The following is a 23,662-nucleotide window of genomic DNA, read 5'->3' as shown; positions in this document are numbered from 1 at the left end:
GGCCGGTGGCGGCCGGGCATATGGCCGACCCACGCACGGCTGATGTGCGCACAGACGGAGCAGGGCCCAGGGTGCCAGCTGCCCTTACCTGGGCATCCCCAAACAAGGGAGATCGAGGCCCCTGGGCGAGCCCAGCCGTCGGCAGAACGGCACGTGAGCATGGCACGGAGCACAGGGTTTCGACGGGTCCCCGCTGTCTCCCGTGGACGTGAGCTGAGGGGGGCGGTCAGGGACTGTGGGCCGGGACGCCGCCCACCCACACCTGGTCCTACCTGGGAGCCAAGGATCGGAGCCCCTACCCTGGAAGCCCAAGGTGGCTCGGGCCCAGGGCTGCCCCAGGGCCGAGCACTGAATGCCAGGTCACTGTCCACCACGACGGCCAGGCACACCGCCCACTGGCCGCCCCGGGCGAGGGTCCGGACTCTCGCCGTGCAGCGCCGCTTCGTCAGGACCCATCCCAGGTGCTTGAGAGTCTCAGGGGAGAGGCTCCGACGCAATGGCTGATAGGGCCTGGAACTCGCAGATCCTACCCCTAGGCCCAGTGGTACCTGGCTGTCTGGCGAGCACAAGGAATCCTCCTGCGCTCTTCGGAAGCAGCCTGGCGGGGTCTCCAGCGCCTTGGGCGTCTGCGCTGGGGCAGCGGAGCTCAGGCCTCGTCAGCCCGCCGAAACATGCCAAGTCCCGTGCCTCGAGCAGCACCCAGTGGCTGAAGGACACAGAAGCTTCTGAGACCACGGGTCTCACGTGCCCTACGTTCCTGGGCCCACGGGACACGCCCGGATGGGTCAGGAGGCCTCAGGGGCACCTGGGCCTATGGCGGCCACTCCGCGCTTTCCAGGACTTGCCAGCCACACGGCCCCACGTTCGCGTTCCCTGCACCTGGGATGGCTCAAGGGCACCCGCTCACGGGGAGGTCAACGACGTCTGGACAACGAGGACCGCCACCCCAAGCCCAGGGCCTGCTGCAGAGTCACTGCTGGGCTACCCGCTTCCCAAGGCGTCTCGGGCCTCCCTCCAAGCCCAGAGGCTTCCGCTCACCTATGTTGCTTGTCGACGCACCGAGAACCTTGCCAGCCAGGCCCGCCGAAGGACACGAGGGGACGAGGAGGGCCAAGCCATGGCTCCCGGGGAGCTGTCCTGGGAAGAGGATTGGGACGGTGGGCAAGCATGAGTGCCGGAACAGCCCCGTGGGCACCCGCAGGTGCGCCTACGTTCCGGGCCCAACGCAGAGACGCTCGAGAGTTCCTTCTCCTCTAGCGCCCAGCTGCAGCGAGCCGTCAATGCCCCGAGGGTCTGCGGGATGCTGATCCCCGCACGGTCCTCTGCACTGGGCCTCAGCGTAATCCTATTGAGCATGATTTTTAGGTCATCATCGCTCTTCGAGACCATATGAGTTCTCATCATTGACCCAAGCGAGCCGGGGGCGACGCGTGAGTCCCGGCACACTCACAACGCGCTTACCGAGGGAGCGATCGGGGCAGGCCCATGCCCCGGCGATCTGAGACACGGGCCCTTTGGGCGGGGCTGGGAGAAGCAAGACTTGGTCGTCAAGGCGAGATCCTCCCTTGGGAAGGGGCTTCTAAGGACAGAGGGAGAGGCCGTCTATCAGAGGGGCCTGCTCCGTGGCACGTGCCCCATGCGGCCACGATGGGTCACGCCCGAAGCCCTGGCCGCTGCTGGCCAGGCGTGTGGATGAAGGACCCAAGGCTCGGCGCCGCAAGCAAGGAACAGGGCCCTGGGAGGCCGCTGTCCATCCCTGGGCCTCCAGAAAGAGTGGATATCAGGGCCCCTGTGGGAGCCATCCCTCGCTGAGAAAGGCCCCAGGACGTGGCCGGGATCGCTGGGTTATCGATGTCTAACACCTCGATGCCTACCGGGGCCCCAAGACAACGGGGGCGGCCCCAGAACGTACGGCCAGGAAGACGCCGACCCCAGATTGGCCCGGCTGTCGACCAGGCCTCCGGGCACTGGCACTCGCAGCCAACGTTCGCCCCCATGCCCAGATGGTAAAGGTCTGGAGTGGGAGTCGTGGGTGAAGGTCTCCCAACAGCGCAAGGCAGGAGACCACTGCCCTGCCCTGCAACGGGGTCCTGAGTCTCCCCGCGTGGCGGCCCCTCCTCTTGGGCCTGGGAGGACAGGCTCTCGCCCAGTGCCCGCTGGGGCCTGGGGCTCGCCCATTCTTGCCCAAGGCCAGCCAAACCATGCTCAATCGTCAGCCCAAGGAAACAGGGAGGGCTGTAGTTCAGCAGCCTCCCAGGCTCCCCACGTCCTTGGGAGTCTGGTTCATAGGGTAGGAGCTCTGACCTCTCCAGCCCCAAGCAACATGCGCTGGGGTTGCCTCGAGCAATCACCACTGGCTCAGGGGGACAGAAGCCCCTGACGCCAAGGGTCCTCCGACCCGTCTCCTCGCGGGCCCACAGGACACAAAGGGAGGTCCAAGGAGGCCTCAAGGGCACGCCAATCGATGGCGGCATCCCCCCGGGATCCAGTCGTGCCAGTCACGCGGCCCAACGTTCATATTCCCTGACCTGGGATGGCTCAAGGGAGCCTGTTCACGGGCAAGCGAACGCGGTGTGGACAACGGGGGCCCCCTCCCCTAGCACAGCGGTGGAGCCAGTGCCCCTGCCGTGACTGGGGCCTCGCGGACTGTGCCCATGGCGCCTGCCATCTCCCGCCAGGCCCAGAGTCTCCCACTCACCTGTCTTGGGCAACGCTGCGCCTACCACCTGGCGCCCAAGGCACGCTGCAAGACACAAGGAGACAAGGGTTCGTGAGGCATGGCTCCCGAGGAGCTGTCCTCGGAGGGGGATTCGGTCTCTAGGCCGGTGGCCTGCCTCAACACCTCGAGGGGCCCCCGACGTGCACGGGCGGTCCAGGGCAGGAGCAGGGATCCCCGAGGGATCCTTGGCCTCAAGCTCCCAACTGCAGCGCCCCTCCAGGGTCCCGAGGCTCCGGGGGATGCTGAGATCCCGCCACAGACGCCTGCATTGGGCCTCAGCGTAATCCTATTGAGCATGATTTTTAGGTCATCATCGCTCTTCGAGACCATATGAGTTCTCATCATTGACCCAAGCAAGTTGGTGGCGATGCGTGCGGTCCCGTCGCACCCAGACCCCGCTTACCGGGGCCGCGTGCCGGACTGCGCCATGCGCCGGGGTCCTGAGACATTGGACCTGTGGGCAGGGCTGGGCCAGGCAAGACGAGCTGGTGCGGGCGATCTCCTCGATGGTGGATGGGCTTCTGAGGAGAGACGGAGAGACCAGCTGTCCAAACGCCCCGGTCTGGGGCCCCGGCCAGACGGCCGAGGGCTACCTTTCCCAAAGACCTGGCCGGTGGCGGCCGGGCATATGGCCGACCCACGCACGGCTGATGTGCGCACAGACGGAGCAGGGCCCAGGGTGCCAGCTGCCCTTACCTGGGCATCCCCAAACAAGGGAGATCGAGGCCCCTGGGCGAGCCCAGCCGTCGGCAGAACGGCACGTGAGCATGGCACGGAGCACAGGGTTTCGACGGGTCCCCGCTGTCTCCCGTGGACGTGAGCTGAGGGGGGCGGTCAGGGACTGTGGGCCGGGACGCCGCCCACCCACACCTGGTCCTACCTGGGAGCCAAGGATCGGAGCCCCTACCCTGGAAGCCCAAGGTGGCTCGGGCCCAGGGCTGCCCCAGGGCCGAGCACTGAATGCCAGGTCACTGTCCACCACGACGGCCAGGCACACCGCCCACTGGCCGCCCCGGGCGAGGGTCCGGACTCTCGCCGTGCAGCGCCGCTTCGTCAGGACCCATCCCAGGTGCTTGAGAGTCTCAGGGGAGAGGCTCCGACGCAATGGCTGATAGGGCCTGGAACTCGCAGATCCTACCCCTAGGCCCAGTGGTACCTGGCTGTCTGGCGAGCACAAGGAATCCTCCTGCGCTCTTCGGAAGCAGCCTGGCGGGGTCTCCAGCGCCTTGGGCGTCTGCGCTGGGGCAGCGGAGCTCAGGCCTCGTCAGCCCGCCGAAACATGCCAAGTCCCGTGCCTCGAGCAGCACCCAGTGGCTGAAGGACACAGAAGCTTCTGAGACCACGGGTCTCACGTGCCCTACGTTCCTGGGCCCACGGGACACGCCCGGATGGGTCAGGAGGCCTCAGGGGCACCTGGGCCTATGGCGGCCACTCCGCGCTTTCCAGGACTTGCCAGCCACACGGCCCCACGTTCGCGTTCCCTGCACCTGGGATGGCTCAAGGGCACCCGCTCACGGGGAGGTCAACGACGTCTGGACAACGAGGACAGCCACCCCAAGCCCAGGGCCTGCTGCAGAGTCACTGCTGGGCTACCCGCTTCCCAAGGCGTCTCGGGCCTCCCTCCAAGCCCAGAGGCTTCCGCTCACCTATGTTGCTTGTCGACGCACCGAGAACCTTGCCAGCCAGGCCCGCCGAAGGACACGAGGGGACGAGGAGGGCCAAGCCATGGCTCCCGGGGAGCTGTCCTGGGAAGAGGATTGGGACGGTGGGCAAGCATCAGTGCCGGAACAGCCCCGTGGGCACCCGCAGGTGCGCCTACGTTCCGGGCCCAACGCAGAGACGCTCGAGAGTTCCTTCTCCTCTAGCGCCCAGCTGCAGCGAGCCCTCAATGCCCCGAGGGTCTGCGGGATGCTGATCCCCGCACGGTCCTCTGCACTGGGCCTCAGCGTAATCCTATTGAGCATGATTTTTAGGTCATCATCGCTCTTCGAGACCATATGAGTTCTCATCATTGACCCAAGCGAGCCGGGGGCGACGCGTGAGGTCCCTGCCCACCCACAACGCGCTTACCGAGGGAGCGATCGGGGCAGGACCATGCCCCGGCGATCTGAGACACGGGCCCTTTGGGCGGGGCTGGGAGAAGCAAGACTTGGTGGTCAAGGCGAGATCCTCCCTTGGGAAGGGGCTTCTAAGGACAGAGGGAGAGGCCGTCTATCAGAGGGGCCTGCTCCGTGGCACGTGCCCCATGCGGCCACGATGGGTCACGCCCGAAGCCCTGGCCGCTGCTGGCCAGGCGTGTGGATGAAGGACCCAAGGCTCGGCGCCGCAAGCAAGGAACAGGGCCCTGGGAGGCCGCTGTCCATCCCTGGGCCTCCAGAAAGAGTGGATATCAGGGCCCCTGTGGGAGCCACCCCTCGCTGAGAAAGGCCCCAGGACGTGGCCGGGATCGCTGGGTTATCGATGCCTAACACCTCGATGCCTACCGGGGCCCCAAGACAACGGGGGCGGCCCCAGAACGTACGGCCAGGAAGACGCCGAACCCAGATTGGCCCGGCTGTCGTCCATGCATCCCGGCGCTGGCACTCGCAGCCAACTTTCGCCCCCATGCCCAGATGGTAAACGTCTGGAGTGGGAGTCGCGGGTCACCGTCTCCCAAAGGCCCAAGGCAGGAGACCTCTGCCCTGCCCTGCAACGGGGTCCTGAGTCTCCCCGCGTGGCGGCCCCTCCTCTTGGGCCTGGGAGGACAGGCTCTCGCCCAGTGCCCGCTGGGGCCTGGGGCTCGCCCATTCTTGCCCAAGGCCAGCCAAACCATGCTCAATCGTCAGCCCAAGGAAACAGGGAGGGCTGTAGTTCAGCAGCCTCCCAGGCTCCCCACGTCCTTGGGAGTCTGGTTCATAGGGTAGGAGCTCTGCCCTCTCCAGCCCCAAGCAACATGCGCTGGGGTTGCCTCGAGCAATCACCACTGGCTCAGGGGGACAGAAGCCCCTGACGCCAAGGGTCCTCCGACCCGTCTCCTCGCGGGCCCACAGGACACAAAGGGAGGTCCAAGGAGGCCTCAGGGGCACGCCGATCGATGGCGGCATCCCCCCGGGATCCAGTCGTGCCAGTCACGCGGCCCAACGTTCACATTCCCTGACCTGGGATGGCTTAAGGGAGCCTGTTCACGGGCAAGCGAACGCGGTGTGGACAACGGGGGCCCCTACCCCTAGCACAGCGGTGGAGCCAGTGCCCCTGCCGTGACTGGGGCCTCGCGGACTGTGCCCATGGCGCCTGCCATCTCCCGCCAGGCCCAGAGTCTCCCACTCACCTGTCTTGGGCAACGCTGCGCCTACCACCTGGCGCCCAAGGCACGCTGCAAGACACAAGGAGACAAGGGTTCGTGAGGCATGGCTCCCGAGGAGCTGTCCTCGGAGGGGGATTCGGTCTCTAGGCCGGTGGCCTGCCTCAACACCTCGAGGGGCCCCCGACGTGCACGGGCGGTCCAGGGCAGGAGCAGGGATCCCCGAGGGATCCTTGGCCTCAAGCTCCCAACTGCAGCGCCCCTCCAGGGTCCCGAGGCTCCGCGGGATGCTGAGATCCCGCCACAGACGCCTGCATTGGGCCTCAGCGTAATCCTATTGAGCATGATTTTTAGGTCATCATCGCTCTTCGAGACCATATGAGTTCTCATCATTGACCCAAGCAAGTTGGTGGCGATGCGTGCGGTCCCGTCGCACCCAGACCCCGCTTACCGGGGCCGCGTGCCGGACTGCGCCATGCGCCGGGGTCCTGAGACATTGGACCTGTGGGCAGGGCTGGGCCAGGCAAGACGAGCTGGTGCGGGCGATCTCCTCGATGGTGGATGGGCTTCTGAGGAGAGACGGAGAGACCAGCTGTCCAAACGCCCCGGTCTGGGGCCCCGGCCAGACGGCCGAGGGCTACCTTTCCCAAAGACCTGGCCGGTGGCGGCCGGGCATATGGCCGACCCACGCACGGCTGATGTGCGCACAGACGGAGCAGGGCCCAGGGTGCCAGCTGCCCTTACCTGGGCATCCCCAAACAAGGGAGATCGAGGCCCCTGGGCGAGCCCAGCCGTCGGCAGAACGGCACGTGTGCATGGCACGGAGCACAGGGTTTCGACGGGTCCCCGCTGTCTCCCGTGGACGTGAGCTGAGGGGGGCGGTCAGGGACTGTGGGCCGGGACGCCGCCCACCCACACCTGGTCCCACCTGGGAGCCAAGGATCGGAGCCCCTACCCTGGAAGCCCAAGGTGGCTCGGGCCCAGGGCTGCCCCAGGGCCGAGCACTGAATGCCAGGTCACTGTCCACCACGACGGCCAGGCACACCGCCCACTGGCCACCCCTGGCGAGGGTCCGGACTCTCGCCGTGCAGCGCCGCTTCGTCAGGACCCATCCCAGGTGCTTGAGAGTCTCAGGGGAGAGGCTCCGACGCAATGGCTGATAGGGCCTGGAACTCGCAGATCCTACCCCTAGGCCCAGTGGTACCTGGCTGTCTGGCGAGCACAAGGAATCCTCCTGCGCTCTTCGGAAGCAGCCTGGCGGGGTCTCTAGCGCCTTGGGCGTGTGAGCTGGGGCACCGGAGCTCAGGCCTCGTCAGCACGCCGAAACATGCCAAGTCCCCGGCCTCGAGCAGCACCCAGTGGCTGAAGGACACAGAAGCTTCTGAGACCACGGGTCTCACGTGCCCTACGTTCCTGGGCCCACGGGACACGCCCGGATGGGTCAGGAGGCCTCAGGGGCACCTGGGCCTATGGCGGCCACTCCGCGCTTTCCAGGACTTGCCAGCCACCCGGCCCCACGTTCGCGTTCCCTGCACCTGGGATGGCTCAAGGGCACCCGCTCACGGGGAGGTCAACGACGTCTGCACAACGAGGACCGCCACCCCAAGCCCAGGGCCTGCTGCAGAGACACTGCTGGGCTACCCGCTTTCCAAGGCGTCTCGGGCCTCCCTCCAAGCCCAGAGGATTCCGATCACCTATGTTGCTTGTCGACGCACCGAGAACCTTGCCAGCCAGGCCCGCCGAAGGACACGAGGGGACGAGGAGGGCCAAGCCATGGCTCCCGGGGAGCTGTCCTGGGAAGAGGATTGGGACGGTGGGCAAACATGAGTGCCGGAACAGCCCCGTGGGCACCCGCAGGTGCGCCTACGTTCCGGGCCCAACGCAGAGACGCTCGAGAGTTCCTTCTCCTCTAGCGCCCAGCTGCAGCGAGCCCTCAATGCCCCGAGGGTCTGCGGGATGCTGATCCCCGCACGGTCCTCTGCACTGGGCCTCAGCGTAATCCTATTGAGCATGATTTTTAGGTCATCATCGCTCTTCGAGACCATATGAGTTCTCATCATTGACCCAAGCGAGCCGGGGGCGACGCGTGAGGTCCCTGCCCACCCACAACGCGCTTACCGAGGGAGCGATCGGGGCAGACACATGCCCCGGCGATCTGAGACACAGGCCCTTTGGGCGGGGCTGGGAGAAGCAAGACTTGGTCGTCAAGGCGAGATCCTCCCTTGGGAAGGGGTTTCTAAGGACAGAGGGAGAGGCCATCTATCAGAAGGGCCTGCTCCGTGGCACGTGGCCCATGCGGCCACGATGGGTCACGCCCGAAGCACTGGCCGCTGCTGGCCAGGCGTGTGGATGAAGGACCCAAGGCTCGGCGCCGCAAGCAAGGAACAGGGCCCTGGGAGGCCGCTGTCCATCCCTGGGCCTCCAGAAAGAGTGGATATCAGGGCCCCTGTGGGAGCCACCACTTGCTGAGAAAGGCCCCAGGACGTGGCCGGGAACGCTGGGTTATCGATGCCTAACACCTCGATGCCTACCGGGGCCCCAAGACAACGGGGGCGGCCCCAGAACGTACGGCCAGGAAGACGCCGAACCCAGATTGGCCCGGCTGTCGACCAGGCCTCCGGGCACTGGCACTTGCAGCCAACGTTCGCCCCCATGCCCAGATGGTAAAGGTCTGGAGTGGGAGTCGTGGGTGAAGGTCTCCCAACAGCGCAAGGCAGGAGACCACTGCCCTGCCCTGCAACGGGGTCCTGAGTCTCCCCGCGTGGCGGCCCCTCCTCTTGGGCCTGGGAGGACAGGCTCTCGCCCAGTGCCCGCTGGGGCCTGGGGCTCGCCCATTCTTGCCCAAGGCCAGCCAAACCATGCTCAATCGTCAGCCCAAGGAAACAGGGAGGGCTGTACTTCAGCAGCCTCCAAGGCTCCCCACGTCCTTGGGAGTCTGGTTCATAGGGTAGGAGCTCTGCCCTCTCCAGCCCCAAGCAACATGCGCTGGGGTTGCCTCGAGCAATCACCACTGGCTCAGGGGGACAGAAGCCCCTGACGCCAAGGGTCCTCCAACCCGTCTCCTCGCGGGCACACAGGACACAAAGGGAGGTCCAAGGAGGCCTCAGGGGCACGCCGATCGATGGCGGCATCCCCCCGGGATCCAGTCGTGCCAGTCACGCGGCCCAACGTTCACATTCCCTGACCTGGGATGGCTCAAGGGAGCCTGTTCACGGGCAAGCGAACGCGGTGTGGACAACGGGGGCCCCCTCCCCTAGCACAGCGGTGGAGCCAGTGCCCCTGCCGTGACTGGGGCCTCGCGGACTGTGCCCATGGCGCCTGCCATCTCCCGCCAGGCCCAGAGTCTCCCACTCACCTGTCTTGGGCAACGCTGCGCCTACCACCTGGCGCCCAAGGCACGCTGCAAGACACAAGGAGACAAGGGTTCGTGAGGCATGGCTCCCGAGGAGCTGTCCTCGGAGGGGGATTCGGTCTCTAGGCCGGTGGCCTGCCTCAACACCTCGAGGGGCCCCCGACGTGCACGGGCGGTCCAGGGCAGGAGCAGGGATCCCCGAGGGATCCTTGGCCTCAAGCTCCCAACTGCAGCGCCCCTCCAGGGTCCCGAGGCTCCGGGGGATGCTGAGATCCCGCCACAGACGCCTGCATTGGGCCTCAGCGTAATCCTATTGAGCATGATTTTTAGGTCATCATCGCTCTTCGAGACCATATGAGTTCTCATCATTGACCCAAGCAAGTTGGTGGCGATGCGTGCGGTCCCGTCGCACCCAGACCCCACTTACCGGGGCCGCGTGCCGGACTGCGCCATGCGCCGGGGTCCTGAGACATTGGACCTGTGGGCAGGGCTGGGCCAGGCAAGACGAGCTGGTGCGGGCGATCTCCTCGATGGTGGATGGGCTTCTGAGGAGAGACGGAGAGACCAGCTGTCCAAACGCCCCGGTCTGGGGCCCCGGCCAGACGGCCGAGGGCTACCTTTCCCAAAGACCTGGCCGGTGGCGGCCGGGCATATGGCCGACCCACGCACGGCTGATGTGCGCACAGACGGAGCAGGGCCCAGGGTGCCAGCTGCCCTTAACTGGGCATCCCCAAACAAGGGAGATCGAGGCCCCTGGGCGAGCCCAGCCGTCGGCAGAACGGCACGTGAGCATGGCACGGAGCACAGGGTTTCGACGGGTCCCCGCTGTCTCCCGTGGACGTGAGCTGAGGGGGGCGGTCAGGGACTGTGGGCCGGGACGCCGCCCACCCACACCTGGTCCTACCTGGGAGCCAAGGATCGGAGCCCCTACCCTGGAAGCCCAAGGTGGCTCGGGCCCAGGGCTGCCCCAGGGCCGAGCACTGAATGCCAGGTCACTGTCCACCACGACGGCCAGGCACACCGCCCACTGGCCGCCCCGGGCGAGGGTCCGGACTCTCGCCGTGCAGCGCCGCTTCGTCAGGACCCATCCCAGGTGCTTGAGAGTCTCAGGGGAGAGGCTCCGACGCAATGGCTGATAGGGCCTGGAACTCGCAGATCCTACCCCTAGGCCCAGTGGTACCTGGCTGTCTGGCGAGCACAAGGAATCCTCCTGCGCTCTTCGGAAGCAGCCTGGCGGGGTCTCCAGCGCCTTGGGCGTCTGCGCTGGGGCAGCGGAGCTCAGGCCTCGTCAGCCCGCCGAAACATGCCAAGTCCCGTGCCTCGAGCAGCACCCAGTGGCTGAAGGACACAGAAGCTTCTGAGACCACGGGTCTCACGTGCCCTACGTTCCTGGGCCCACGGGACACGCCCGGATGGGTCAGGAGGCCTCAGGGGCACCTGGGCCTATGGCGGCCACTCCGCGCTTTCCAGGACTTGCCAGCCACACGGCCCCACGTTCGCGTTCCCTGCACCTGGGATGGCTCAAGGGCACCCGCTCACGGGGAGGTCAACGACGTCTGGACAACGAGGACAGCCACCCCAAGCCCAGGGCCTGCTGCAGAGTCACTGCTGGGCTACCCGCTTCCCAAGGCGTCTCGGGCCTCCCTCCAAGCCCAGAGGCTTCCGCTCACCTATGTTGCTTGTCGACGCACCGAGAACCTTGCCAGCCAGGCCCGCCGAAGGACACGAGGGGACGAGGAGGGCCAAGCCATGGCTCCCGGGGAGCTGTCCTGGGAAGAGGATTGGGACGGTGGGCAAGCATGAGTGCCGGAACAGCCCCGTGGGCACCCGCAGGTGCGCCTACGTTCCGGGCCCAACGCAGAGACGCTCGAGAGTTCCTTCTCCTCTAGCGCCCAGCTGCAGCGAGCCCTCAATGCCCCGAGGGTCTGCGGGATGCTGATCCCCGCACGGTCCTCTGCACTGGGCCTCAGCGTAATCCTATTGAGCATGATTTTTAGGTCATCATCGCTCTTCGAGACCATATGAGTTCTCATCATTGACCCAAGCGAGCCGGGGGCGACGCGTGAGGTCCCTGCCCACCCACAACGCGCTTACCGAGGGAGCGATCGGGGCAGGCCCATGCCCCGGCGATCTGAGACACGGGCCCTTTGGGCGGGGCTGGGAGAAGCAAGACTTGGTCGTCAAGGCGAGATCCTCCCTTGGGAAGGGGCTTCTAAGGACAGAGGGAGAGGCCGTCTATCAGAGGGGCCTGCTCCGTGGCACGTGCCCCATGCGGCCACGATGGGTCACGCCCGAAGCCCTGGCCGCTGCTGGCCAGGCGTGTGGATGAAGGACCCAAGGCTCGGCGCCGCAAGCAAGGAACAGGGCCCTGGGAGGCCGCTGTCCATCCCTGGGCCTCCAGAAAGAGTGGATATCAGGGCCCCTGTGGGAGCCACCCCTCGCTGAGAAAGGCCCCAGGACGTGGCCGGGATCGCTGGGTTATCGATGCCTAACACCTCGATGCCTACCGGGGCCCCAAGACAACGGGGGCGGCCCCAGAACGTACGGCCAGGAAGACGCCGAACCCAGATTGGCCCGGCTGTCGTCCATGCATCCCGGCGCTGGCACTCGCAGCCAACGTTCGCCCCCATGCCCAGATGGTAAACGTCTGGAGTGGGAGTCGCGGGTCACCGTCTCCCAAAGGCCCAAGGCAGGAGACCTCTGCCCTGCCCTGCAACGGGGTCCTGAGTCTTCCCGCGTGGCGGCCCCTCCTCTTGGGCCTGGGAGGACAGGCTCTCGCCCAGTGCCCGCTGGGGCCTGGGGCTCGCCCATTCTTGCCCAAGGCCAGCCAAACCATGCTCAATCGTCAGCCCAAGGAAACAGGGAGGGCTGTACTTCAGCAGCCTCCAAGGCTCCCCACGTCCTTGGGAGTCTGGTTCATAGGGTAGGAGCTCTGCCCTCTCCAGCCCCAAGCAACATGCGCTGGGGTTGCCTCGAGCAATCACCACTGGCTCAGGGGGACAGAAGCCCCTGACGCCAAGGGTCCTCCGACCCGTCTCCTCGCGGGCCCACAGGACACAAAGGGAGGTCCAAGGAGGCCTCAGGGGCACGCCGATCGATGGCGGCATCCCCCCGGGATCCAGTCGTGCCAGTCACGCGGCCCAACGTTCATATTCCCTGACCTGGGATGGCTCAAGGGAGCCTGTTCACGGGCAAGCGAACGCGGTGTGGACAACGGGGGCCCCCACCCCTAGCACAGCGGTGGAGCCATTGCCCCTGCTGTGACTGGGGCCTCGCGGACTGTGCCCATGGCGCCTGCCATCTCCCGCCAGGCCCAGAGTCTCCCACTCACCTGTCTTGGGCAACGCTGCGCCTACCACCTGGCGCCCAAGGCACGCTGCAAGACACAAGGAGACAAGGGTTCGTGAGGCATGGCTCCCGAGGAGCTGTCCTCGGAGGGGGATTCGGTCTCTAGGCCGGTGGCCTGCCTCAACACCTCGAGGGGCCCCCGACGTGCACGGGCGGTCCAAGGCAGGAGCAGGGATCCCCGAGGGATCCTTGGCCTCAAGCTCCCAACTGCAGCGCCCCTCCAGGGTCCCGAGGCTCCGGGGGATGCTGAGATCCCGCCACAGACGCCTGCATTGGGCCTCAGCGTAATCCTATTGAGCATGATTTTTAGGTCATCATCGCTCTTCGAGACCATATGAGTTCTCATCATTGACCCAAGCAAGTTGGTGGCGATGCGTGCGGTCCCGTCGCACCCAGACCCCGCTTACCGGGGCCGCGTGCCGGACTGCGCCATGCGCCGGGGTCCTGAGACATTGGACCTGTGGGCAGGGCTGGGCCAGGCAAGACGAGCTGGTGCGGGCGATCTCCTCGATGGTGGATGGGCTTCTGAGGAGAGACGGAGAGACCAGCTGTCCAAACGCCCCGGTCTGGGACCCCGGCCAGACGGCCGAGGGCTAACTTTCCCAAAGACCTGGCCGGTGGCGGCCGGGCATATGGCCGACCCACGCACGGCTGATGTGCGTACAGACGGAGCAGGGCCCAGGGTGCCAGCTGCCCTTACCTGGGCATCCCCAAACAAGGGAGATCGAGGCCCCTGGGCGAGCCCAGCCGTCGGAAGAACGGCACGTGAGCATGGCACGGAGCACAGGGTTTCGACGGGTCCCCGCTGTCTCCCGTGGACGTGAGCTGAGGGGTGCGGTCAGGGACTGTGGGCCGGGACGCCGCCCACCCACACCTGGTCCTACCTGGGAGCCAAGGATCGGAACCCCTACCCTGGAAGCCCAAGGTGGCTCGGGCCCAGGGCTGCCCCAGGGCCGAGCACTGAATGCCAGGTCACTCTCCACCACGACGGCCAGGCACACCGCCCACTGGCCGCCCCGGGCGAGGGTCCGGACTCTCGCCGTGCAGCGCCGCTTCGTCAGGACCATCCCGGGTGCTTGAGAGTCTCAGGGGAGAGGCTCCGACGCAATGGCTGATAGGGCCTGGAACTCGCAGATCCTACCCCTAGGCCCAGTGGTACCTGGCTGTCTGGCGAGCACAAGGAATCCTCCTGCGCTCTTCGGAAGCAGCCTGGCGGGGTCTCCAGCGCCTTGGGCGTCTGCGCTGGGGCACCGGAGCTCAGGCCTCGTCAGCCCGCCGAAACATGCCAAGTCCCGGTCCTCGAGCAGCACCCAGTGGCTGAAGGACACAGAAGCTTCTGAGACCACGGGTCTCACGTGCCCTACGTTCCTGGGCCCACGGGACACGCCCGGATGGGTCAGGAGGCCTCAGGGAACCTGGGCCTATGGCGGCCACTCCGCGCTTTCCAGGACTTGCCAGCCACCCGGCCCCACGTTCGCGTTCCCTGCACCTGGGATGGCTCAAGGGCACCCGCTCACGGGGAGGTCAACGACGTCTGCACAACGAGGACCGCCACCCCAAGCCCAGGTCCTGCTGCAGAGTCACTGCTGGGCTACCCGCTTCCCAAGGCGTCTCGGGCCTCCCTCCAAGCCCAGAGGCTTCCGCTCACCTATGTTGCTTGTCGACGCACCGAGAACCTTGCCAGCCAGGCCCGCCGAAGGACACGAGGGGACGAGGAGGGCCAAGCCATGGCTCCCGGGGAGCTGTCCTGGGAAGAGGATTGGGACGGTGGGCAAGCATGAGTGCCGGAACAGCCCCGTGGGCACCCGCAGGTGCGCCTACGTTCCGGGCCCAACGCAGAGACGCTCGAGAGTTCCTTCTCCTCTAGCGCCCAGCTGCAGCGAGCCCTCAATGCCCCGAGGGTCTGCGGGATGCTGATCCCCGCACGGTCCTCTGCACTGGGCCTCAACGTAATCCTATTGAGCATGATTTTTAGGTCATCATCGCTCTTCGAGACCATATGAGTTCTCATCATTGACCCAAGCGAGCCGGGGGCGACGCGTGAGTCCCGGCACAACCACAACGCACTTACCTAGGGAGCGATCGGGGCAGGCACATGCCCCGGCGATCTGAGACACGGGCCCTTTGGGCGGGGCTAGGAGAAGCAAGACTTGGTCGTCAAGGCGAGATCCTCCCTTGGGAAGGGGTTTGTAAGGACAGAGGGAGAGGCCATCTATCAGAAGGGCCTGCTCCGTGGCACGTGGACCATGCGGCCACGATGGGTCACGCCCGAAGCCCTGGCCGCTGCTGGCCAGGCGTGTGGATGAAGGACCCAAGGCTCGGCGCCGCAAGCAAGGAACAGGGCCCTGGGAGGCCGCTGTCCATCCCTGGGCCTCCAGAAAGAGTGGATATCAGGGCCCCTGTGGGAGCCACCCCTCGCTGAGAAAGGCCCCAGGACGTGGCCGGGAACGCTGGGTTATCGATGCCTAACACCTCGATGCCTACCGGGGCCCCAAGACAACGGGGGCGGCCCCAGAACGTACGGCCAGGAAGAGGCCGACCCCAGATTGGCCCGGCTGTCGACCATGCATCCGGTCACTGGCACTCGCAGCCAACGTTCGCCCCCATGCCCAGATGGTAGAGGTCTGGAGTGGGAGTCGCGGGTGACGGTCTCCCAACAGCGCAAGGCAGGAGGCCACTGCCCTGCCCTGCAACGGGGTCCTGAGTCTCCCCGCGTGGCGGCCCCTCCTCTTGGGCCTGGGAGGACAGGCTCTCGCCCAGTGCCCGCTGGGGCCTAGGGCTCGCCCATTCTTGCCCAAGGCCAGCCAAACCATGCTCAATCGTCAGCCCAAGGAAACAGGGAGGGCTGTACTTCAGCAGCCTCCCAGGCTCCCCACGTCATTGGGAGTCTGGTTCATAGGGTAGGAGCTCTGCCCTCTCCAGCCCCAAGCAACATGCGCTGGGGTTGCCTCGAGCAACCACCACTGGCTCAGGGGGACAGAAGCCCCTGACGCCAAGGGTCCTCCAACCCGTCTCCTCGCGGGCCCACAGGACACAAAGGGAGGTCCAAGGAGGCCTCAGGGGCACGCCGATCGATGGCGGCATCCCCCGGGATCCAGTCGTGCCAGTCACGTGGCCCAACGTTCACATTCCATGACCTGGGATGGCTCAAGGGAGCCTGTTCACGGGCACGCCAACGCGGTGTGGACAACGGGGGCCCCCACCCCTAGCACAGCGGTGGAGCCAGTTCCCCTGCCGTGACTGGGGTCTCGCGGACTGCGCCCATGGCGCCTGCCGTCTCCCGCCAGGCCCAGAGTCTCCCACTCACCTGTCTTGGGCAACGCTGCGCCTACCACCTGGCGCCCAAGGCACGCTGCAAGACACAAGGAGACAAGGGTTCGTGAGGCATGGCTCCCGAGGAGCTGTCCTCGGAGGGGGATTCGGTCTCTAGGCCGGTGGCCTGCCTCAACACCTCGAGGGGCCCCCGACGTGCACGGGCGGTCCAGGGCAGGAGCAGGGATCCCCGAGGGATCCTTGGCCTCAAGCTCCCAACTGCAGCGCCCCTCCAGGGTCCCGAGGCTCCGGGGGATGCTGAGATCCCGCCACAGACGCCTGCATTGGGCCTCAGCGTAATCCTATTGAGCATGATTTTTAGGTCATCATCGCTCTTCGAGACCATATGAGTTCTCATCATTGACCCAAGCAAGTTGGTGGCGATGCGTGCGGTCCCGTCGCACCCAGACCCCGCTTACCGGGGCCGCGTGCCGGACTGCGCCATGCGCCGGGGCCCTGAGACATTGGACCTGTGGGCAGGGCTGGGCCAGGCAAGACGAGCTGGTGCGGGCGATCTCCTCGATGGTGGATGGGCTTCTGAGGAGAGACGGAGAGACCAGCTGTCCAAACGCCCCGGTCTGGGGCCCCGGCCAGACGGCCGAGGGCTACCTTTCCCAAAGACCTTGCCGGTGGCGGCCGGGCATATGGCCGACCCACGCACGGCTGATGTGCGCACAGACGGAGCAGGGCCCAGGGTGCCAGCTGCCCTTACCTGGGCATCCCCAAACAAGGGAGATCGAGGCCCCTGGGCGAGCCCAGCCGTCGGCAGAACGGCACGTGAGCATGGCACGGAGCACAGGGTTTCGACGGGTCCCCGCTGTCTCCCGTGGACGTGAGCTGAGGGGGGCGGTCAGGGACTGTGGGCCGGGACGCCGCCCACCCACACCTGGTCCCACCTGGGAGCCAAGGATCGGAGCCCCTACCCTGGAAGCCCAAGGTGGCTCGGGCCCAGGGCTGCCCCAGGGCCGAGCACTGAATGCCAAGTCACTGTCCACCACGACGGCCAGGCACACCGCCCACTGGCCGCCCCGGGCGAGGGTCCGGACTCTCGCCGTGCAGCGCTGCTTCGTCAGGACCCGGTCCCGGGTGCTTGAGAGTCTCAGGGGAGAGGCTCCGACGCAATGGCTGATAGGGCCTGGAACTCGCAGATATTACCCCTAGGCCCAGTGGTACCTGGCTGTCTGGCGAGCACAAGGAATCCTCCTGCGCTCTTCGGAAGCAGCCTGGCGGGGTCTCCAGCGCCTTGGGCGTCTGCGCTGGGGCACCGGAGCTCAGGCCTCGTCAGCCCGCCGAAACATGCCAAGTCCCGGGCCTCGAGCAGCACCCAGTGGCTGAAGGACACAGAAGCTTCTGAGACCACGGGTCTCACGTGCCCTACGTTCCTGGTCCCACGGGACACGCCCGGATGGGTCAGGAGGCCTCAGGGAACCTGGGCCTATGGCGGCCACTCCGCGCTTTCCAGGACTTGCCAGCCACCCGGCCCCACGTTCGCGTTCCCTGCACCTGGGATGGCTCAAGGGCACCCGCTCACGGGGAGGTCAACGACGTCTGGACAACGAGGACCGCCACCCCAAGCCCAGGGCCTGCTGCAGAGTCACTGCTGGGCTACCCGCTTCCCAAGGCGTCTCGGGACTCCCTCCAAGCCCAGAGGCTTCCGCTCACCTATGTTGCTTGTCGACGCACCGAGAACCTTGCCAGCCAGGCCCGCCGAAGCACACGAGGGGACGAGGATGGCCAAGCCATGGCTCCCGGGGAGCTGTCCTGGGAAGAGGATTGGGACGGTGGGCAAGCATGAGTGCCGGAACAGCCCCGTGGGCACCCGCAGGTGCGCCTACGTTCCGGGCCCAACTCAGAGACGCTCGAGAGTTCCTTCTCCTCTAGAGCCCAGCTGCAGCGAGCCCTCAATGCCCCGAGGGTCTGCGGGATGCTAATCCCCGCACGATCCTCTGCACTGGGCCTCAGCGTAATCCTATTGAGTATGATTTTTAGGTCATCATCGCTCTTCGAGACCATATGAGTTCTCATCATTGACCCAAGTGAGCCGGGGGCGACGCGTGAGGTCCCCCCCACCCACAACGCGCTTACCGAGGGAGCGATCGGGGCAGGCCCATGCCCCGGCGATCTGAGACACGGGCCCTTTGGGCGGGGCTGGGAGAAGCAAGACTTGGTCGTCAAGGCGAGATCCTCCCTTGGGAAGGGGTTTCTAAGGACAGAGGGAGAGGCCATCTATCAGAGGGGCCTGCTCTGTGGCACGTGCCCCATGCGGCCACGATGGGTCACACCCGAAGCCCTGGCCGCTGCTGGCCAGGCGTGTGGATGAAGGACCCAAGGCTCGGCGCCGCAAGCAAGGAACAGGGCCCTGGGAGGCCGCTGTCCATCCCTGGGCCTCCAGAAAGAGTGGATATCAGGGCCCCTGTGGGAGCCACCCCTTGCAGAGAAAGGCCCCAGGACATGGCCGGGAACGCTGGGTAATCGATGCCTAACACCTCGATGCCTACCGGGGCCCCAAGCCAACGGGGGCGGCCCCAGACCGTACGGCCAGGAAGACGCCGACCCCAGATTGGCCCGGCTGTCGTCCATGCATCCTGGCGCTGGCACTCGCAGCCAACGTTCGCCCCCATGCCCAGATGGTAAACGTCTGTAGTGGGAGTCGCGGGTCACCGTCTCCCAAAGGCCCAAGGCAGGAGACCTCTGCCCTGCCCTGCAACGGGGTCCTGAGTCTCCCCGCGTGGCGGCCCCTCCTCTTGGGCCTGGGAGGACAGGCTCTCGCCCAGTGCCCGCTGGGGCCTGGGGCTCGCCCATTCTTGCCCAAGGCCAGCCAAACCATGCTCAATCGTCAGCCCAAGGAAATAGGGAGGGCTGTACTTCAGCAGCCTCCCAGGCTCCCCACGTCCTTGGGAGTCTGGTTCATAGGGTAGGAACTCTGCCCTCTCCAGCCCCAAGCAACATGCGCTGGGGTTGCCTCGAGCAATCACCACTGGCTCAGGGGGACAGAAGCCCCTGACGCCAAGGGTCCTCCGACCCGTCTCCTCGCGGGCCCACAGGACACAAAGGGAGGTCCAAGGAGGCCTCAGGGGCACGCCGATCGATGGCGGCATCCCCCCGGGATCCAGTCGTGCCAGTCACGCGGCCCAACGTTCATATTCCCTGACCTGGGATGGCTCAAGGGAGCCTGTTCACGGGCAAGCGAACGCGGTGTGGACAACGGGGGCCACCACCCGTAGCACAGCGGTGGAGCCATTGCCCCTGCCATGACTGGGGCCTCGCGGACTGTGCCCATGGCGCCTGCCATCTCCCGCCAGGCCCAGAGTCTCCCACTCACCTGTCTTGGGCAACGCTGCGCCTACCACCTGGCGCCCAAGGCACGCTGCAAGACACAAGGAGACAAGGTTTCGTGAGGCATGGCTCCCGAGGAGCTGTCCTCGGCGGGGGATTCGGTCTCTAGGCCGGTGGCCTGCCTCAACACCTCGAGGGGCCCCCGACGTGCACGGGCGGTCCAGGGCAGGAGCAGGGATCCCCGAGGGATCCTTGGCCTCAAGCTCCCAACTGCAGCGCCCCTCCAGGGTCCCGAGGCTCCGGGGGATGCTGAGATCCCGCCACAGACGCCTGCATTGGGCCTCAGCGTAATCCTATTGAGCATGATTTTTAGGTCATCATCGCTCTTCGAGACCATATGAGCTCTCATCATTGACCCAAGCAAGTTGGTGGCGATGCGTGCGGTCCCGTCGCACCCAGACCCCGCTTACCGGGGCCGCGTGCCGGACTGCGCCATGCGCCGAGGTCCTGAGGCATTGGACCTGTGGGCAGGGCTGGGCCAGGCAAGACGAGCTGGTGCGGGCGATCTCCTCGATGGTGGATGGGCTTCTGAGGAGAGACGGAGAGACCAGCTGTCCAAACGCCCTGGTCTGGGGCCCCTGCCAGACGGCCGAGTGCTATTTTTCACAAAGTCCTGGCTGGTGGGGGCCGGGCATATGGCCGACCCACGCATGGCTGTTGTGCGCACAGACGGAGCAGGGCCCAGGGTGCCAGCTGCCCTTACCTGGGCATCCCCAAACAAGGGAGATTGAGGCCCCTGGGCGAGCCCAGCCGTCGGCAGAACGGCACGTGAGCATGGCACGGAGCATAGGGTTTCGACGGGTCCCCGCTCTCTCCCGTGGACGTGAGCCGAGGGGTGTGTTCATGGACTGTTGGCCAGGACGCCGCCCACCCACACCTGGTCCCACCTGGGAGCCAAGGATCGGAGCCCCTACTCTGGAAGCCCAATGTGGCTCGGGCCCAGGGCTGCCCCAGGGCCGAGCCCTGAATGCCAGGTCACTGTCCACCATGACGGCCAGGCACACCGCCCACTGGCCGCCCCGGGCGAGGGTCCGGACTCTCGCCGTGCAGCGCCGCTTCGTCAGGACCCGGTCCCGGGTTCTTGAGAGTCTCAGAAATAGTCTCCGACCCAATGGCTCTGAAAGACCCCCTTCCTCCTTTGTAAGGTTTGTTTTAGAAGACCCCTTCCTCCTTGGTAAGGTTTGTTTTAGCAACCTATTGTCCCCATAGCCTGATGGCAACACATTGTCTGTGGTCATCCGGTCTGTCAAAGGAGAGACAAATGAGAAATTAAATGTACCGGAACTTTCCAGAGTGCTGTCCCAAGGAGCCACCAGAATGCCCTGACCCCAACCCCCAATCATGCCTGAATCAAATTGTTTAATTAGACTCCTGTAACCATGCATATCTGCTTCTTTAGGATCGCTTCCCGCCACCGCTTCCTGCCAGAACAAGCCGTTACAGTGCCTAACAATGCTTGATTTAGGTTAACCAATCAGATCCCTGTAACCAAGCATCTGCTTCTGTAAACTCGCTTCCTGCCATCCCAACCGTGCCCTATATAATCTGCTCCCCAACTTAGCCTGGCACGCTCAGCCCACAAAGGCTGATGCGTCCGCAGGCGCCTGTGTAACCAATAATCCTCTTGCAATTTGCATCCAGTGGAGGCATGCTGTTTGATTCTTGTGTGCGACTCCAGGATCTTTCATTTGGAGGTTCCACCGAGATCTCATGAAGTCCCATCCAAGACTCTAGCCGGTCCCCACCGGGAGGTAAGCTGGCCAGTATCTGTGTCTCTGTCATCTGTGTCTCTGTCTCTCTGATTGTATGTTATGTTCTTGTCTTTGTGTTCTGTACAACCACGTTGTTGCTCTGTAGTAGGGGCAGGACTGAGAAGGAGTTGACGAACTTGGACTTCTCCCCTGCCACCCCGAGGGACGCCTTGGGGATCTGTAACACCCCGGGGGACGCCTCGGGGTGTCTGAAGAGGTCCATTATCTTGGGCCACCTGTGGGTCAGAGAGGATCTCGCGTTCCTCCTGACCGTAACCCTGTCAGTCAGGGAGGATCTCGCATTCCTCCTGACCGTCTCTTGTGTCCAGACTGTCCTGTCGACATCCTAAGTGTCTATATGTTCTTTGCATCAGTTATGAAGGTAACATTCTGTTTAGGGAAAAATGTCTGATCCGTTTGAATCTGAGGAATGCATGACTGTATGAATGTTTATGTGGCTCCACCGCCTTTGGCTACAGAGTCTGAGTGGACTGCACCCTGAGTCTTGCGGAGCGTCATATGGCATAACGGTCATCTACTCCATGGGGTAGCCTGGTTCAGGGTTTATACGGATAGACCTTAGCTAAGACGCTCCTAAGTTCCCGCGAGGGACGCGAGCAGGACAGTACCTGAAAGATCCCCCTCCCTTGTCTGCGACATCATTCATGATGGGAGGGAAACCCAGAAAACTCCTATCTTAAGACTGCACACTTAAAAATAAAATTAAAAAGGGAAAGACAGGGAGGAGTCAAGATGGCGGAGAAGTAGCAGGCTGAGACTACTTCAGCTAGCAGGAAATCAGCTAGAGAGCTTATCTAAAGATTGCAAACACATGCAAATCCATCGGCAGATCGAAGAGAAGAAGAACAGTAATTCTAGAAACAGAAAAACAACCACTTTCTGAAAGGTAGGACTGGCGGAGAAGTGAATCCAAAGCGACGGGAAGATAGACCCCGGGGGGAGGGGCCGGCTCCCGGCAAGCGGCGGAGCAACAGAGCACAAAATCGGGACTTTTAAAAGTCTGTGCCACTGAGGGACATCGCTCCAGAGGCTAAACCGGGGCGAAGCCCACGCGGGGTCGGCGTGGCCTCGGGTCTCGCAGGGTCACAGAAGGATCGGGAGTGTCTGAGTGTTGCAGAGCTTGCGGATGTTGGAACGGGAAAGCCGGCTGCAGAGAAAGAGCCGACAGTAAGCTCACAGCTCGGTGTTGCCTTGAGCCAGTCGCGGGCTCGGTGAGCTCGGAGCACGGCCGGAGGTTGGGCAGACGGGAGTTACTAGGAGCTGTTCGCTGAGGGCGCACTGGGGAGCGGGGCCCCGGGCTTTCGGCTCCTCTGGGCCAGAGACCAGGAGGCCGCCATTTGTGTTCCCGTCCTCTGGAACTCTACGGAAAGCGCTCAGGGAACAAAAGCTCCTGAAAGCAAAGCCGAGCGGATCACTCAGCGGGGCCCCTGCTAAGGGCGCTGCAATTCCGCCTGGGGCAAAGACACTTGAGAATCACTACAACAGGCCCCTCCCCCAGAAGATCAACAAGAAATCCAGGCAAGACCAAGTTCACCTACCAAGGAGTGCAGTTTCAATACCAAGGAGAGAGCAGCAGAATTCCAGAGGAGGAGAAAACAAACCACATAACTCATGGCTTTCTCCCTGTGATTTTTTAGTCTTGCAGTTAATTTAATTTTTTTTCTTTTTCATTTTTTTCTCTTCTTCTGCTAAAATTTTTTTAAACTTTTACCCTTTTCTTTTTAACGTTTTTAAACTAGTTTATATAATATATATATACATATATTTTTTTCTTTTTTTATTATTTTTTTATTTATTTGTTTTTTTAATTCTTTTTTTTCTTTTTTCTTTCTATATTTTTGAAACTCTTTTTATCTCCAAATCAGAAGAGATCCTAATCTCTTCAATCTCTTTTTTTAATTCTTTTTTTTAATTCTTGAATGAATTTTTAATTCAATCCCTTTTTTAATTCTTTTTTTTTCTTTCTTTCTTTTTGAACCTCTTTTTATCCCCAAATCAGTAGAGACCCCAATCAGAAGAGATTGGGAGATACCAATCAGAAGAGATCCCAATCGGAGGAGATCCCTCACCCAATCGTGAGTGGGGAGAAATCCCCCCTCACGATTTGGGATCTCTTCCGATTAGGTTAAAGCATATTTTCCTGGGATTGTTGCCACCCTTTTAGTATTTTACTTGCTCCTTCATATACTATTAGCTGGACAAAATGACAAGGCGGAAAAATTCACAACAAAAAAAAGAACAAGAGGCAGTAACGAAGGCTAGGGACCTAATCAATGCAGACATTGATAATATTTCAGATCTAGAGTTCAAAATGTCAATTCTCAAGGTTCTAGCCGGGCTTGAAAAAGGCATGGAAGATATTAGAGAAACCCTCTCCAGAGATATAAAAGCCCTTTCTGGAGAAATAAAAGAACTAAAATCTAACCAAGTTGAAATCAAAAAAGTTATTAATGAGGTTCAATCAAAAATGGAGGCTCTCATTGCTAGGATAAATGAGGCAGAAGAAAGAATTAGCGATATAGAAGACCAAATGACAGAGAATA

The 23,662-nt window shown here is 63.7% G+C and overlaps 12 non-coding genes across 12 annotated transcripts; all 12 read right to left on the bottom strand.

Moving 5' to 3' along the window:
• Positions 1–1,329: 1,329 nt before the first annotated feature.
• Positions 1,330–1,410, bottom strand: LOC122894954. The gene has a single exon (XR_006381942.1). It is a non-coding gene; the product is annotated as a small nucleolar RNA SNORD115 (small nucleolar RNA).
• A 1,579-nt stretch (positions 1,411–2,989) lies between these two features.
• LOC122894952 lies at positions 2,990–3,070 on the bottom strand. Its single transcript, XR_006381941.1, has one exon. It is a non-coding gene; the product is annotated as a small nucleolar RNA SNORD115 (small nucleolar RNA).
• A 1,586-nt stretch (positions 3,071–4,656) lies between these two features.
• LOC122894951 lies at positions 4,657–4,737 on the bottom strand. The gene has a single exon (XR_006381940.1). It is a non-coding gene; the product is annotated as a small nucleolar RNA SNORD115 (small nucleolar RNA).
• Positions 4,738–6,317: 1,580 nt separating this feature from the next.
• Positions 6,318–6,398, bottom strand: LOC122894950. The gene has a single exon (XR_006381939.1). It is a non-coding gene; the product is annotated as a small nucleolar RNA SNORD115 (small nucleolar RNA).
• A 1,586-nt stretch (positions 6,399–7,984) lies between these two features.
• Positions 7,985–8,065, bottom strand: LOC122894949. Its single transcript, XR_006381938.1, has one exon. It is a non-coding gene; the product is annotated as a small nucleolar RNA SNORD115 (small nucleolar RNA).
• Positions 8,066–9,645: 1,580 nt separating this feature from the next.
• Positions 9,646–9,726, bottom strand: LOC122894948. The gene has a single exon (XR_006381937.1). It is a non-coding gene; the product is annotated as a small nucleolar RNA SNORD115 (small nucleolar RNA).
• Positions 9,727–11,312: 1,586 nt separating this feature from the next.
• LOC122894947 lies at positions 11,313–11,393 on the bottom strand. The gene has a single exon (XR_006381936.1). It is a non-coding gene; the product is annotated as a small nucleolar RNA SNORD115 (small nucleolar RNA).
• A 1,580-nt stretch (positions 11,394–12,973) lies between these two features.
• LOC122894946 lies at positions 12,974–13,054 on the bottom strand. The gene has a single exon (XR_006381935.1). It is a non-coding gene; the product is annotated as a small nucleolar RNA SNORD115 (small nucleolar RNA).
• Positions 13,055–14,638: 1,584 nt separating this feature from the next.
• On the bottom strand, positions 14,639–14,719 carry LOC122895102. The gene has a single exon (XR_006382086.1). It is a non-coding gene; the product is annotated as a small nucleolar RNA SNORD115 (small nucleolar RNA).
• Positions 14,720–16,297: 1,578 nt separating this feature from the next.
• LOC122894945 lies at positions 16,298–16,378 on the bottom strand. The gene has a single exon (XR_006381934.1). It is a non-coding gene; the product is annotated as a small nucleolar RNA SNORD115 (small nucleolar RNA).
• Positions 16,379–17,964: 1,586 nt separating this feature from the next.
• On the bottom strand, positions 17,965–18,045 carry LOC122895104. Its single transcript, XR_006382088.1, has one exon. It is a non-coding gene; the product is annotated as a small nucleolar RNA SNORD115 (small nucleolar RNA).
• A 1,579-nt stretch (positions 18,046–19,624) lies between these two features.
• Positions 19,625–19,705, bottom strand: LOC122895097. The gene has a single exon (XR_006382080.1). It is a non-coding gene; the product is annotated as a small nucleolar RNA SNORD115 (small nucleolar RNA).
• Between the last annotated feature and the right edge of the window lie 3,957 nt (positions 19,706–23,662).

This window comes from Neovison vison, chromosome 13 (assembly GCF_020171115.1).
Source record: "Neovison vison isolate M4711 chromosome 13, ASM_NN_V1, whole genome shotgun sequence".
Classification (NCBI taxonomy): Eukaryota; Metazoa; Chordata; class Mammalia; order Carnivora; family Mustelidae; genus Neogale; species Neogale vison.
Note: the sequence above shows the minus strand (reverse complement) of the source record. Positions and strands in the feature narration are given on the sequence as shown.